Here is an 873-nt window from a genome sequence, read left to right on the forward strand (position 1 = left end):
CCAGAGCACCATGAGTGCTTGTAGAGCTGTGCCAAGGGTCTCACACTGACCTCTGCTAATTCCTTCAGCACTCCGGGGTGGAGATCATCAGGACATGCTGATTTGAACACATCTAGTCCCACCAGAAGTCTCCTGACTAGGTCCTCACTGACCCTGGGCTTGGCTGTGCCTCCCCTGGGACCATCGGGGATCCCGGTGGGGGTGGTGACCTGGTCCCTGTGCAGAAAAATGGAGGCAAAGAAATTGTTGAAGAGATTAGCTTTGTCATCTGGTGTGACCACCAGATTTCCTAGTGTGTCCTGCAGAGGCCCCACATTACCTGGTACCTTCTTTTTACCCCCAATGTATTTGATAAAGGACTTCTTGTTATCCTTGATCCAGGTTGCTAGTCCCAGTTCCATCTCTGCCTTACCCTTCCTAACAGTGCCCCTACAATTGAGCCAAGGAGCTATAATCCTCCCTGGTGATGGCCCCTCCTTAATAGTATTATTACTGTCATTTGAGAGAGACAGGCTAAAAAGGACTTCTCCAACTTAGCAAGGTAGGCAAGAACAGAATCTGAATCTCCTGTTTCCTTGTTCTGTCTATTGCTAATGCATCATGGTATCTTGTTGGCACATGACACTTGACCTTCTCCAATGGCTATGGCTCCAGACAGTATCTTGGGTTTGTTATGAGTCATGGGCATGCTAGAGCAATAGAGGCAACTCTCCCAACCGACAAGGTGCTGGGTATTAGGGTTGTGCGAAATGGGCCCTATTTGATTCAGATTCAGCCTGAATTGGGGACAGTGATTTGATTCGTTGATTCGGATCACTGTCCCCGGTTCAGTTTGGCTGAATCTGAATCTAAAGATTTGATGCTGGTTTGGAG

Source organism: Gavialis gangeticus, unplaced genomic scaffold (genome assembly GCF_001723915.1).
Source record: "Gavialis gangeticus isolate Ggan-Ray unplaced genomic scaffold, GavGan_comp1, whole genome shotgun sequence".
NCBI classification, from domain to species: domain Eukaryota; kingdom Metazoa; phylum Chordata; order Crocodylia; family Gavialidae; genus Gavialis; species Gavialis gangeticus.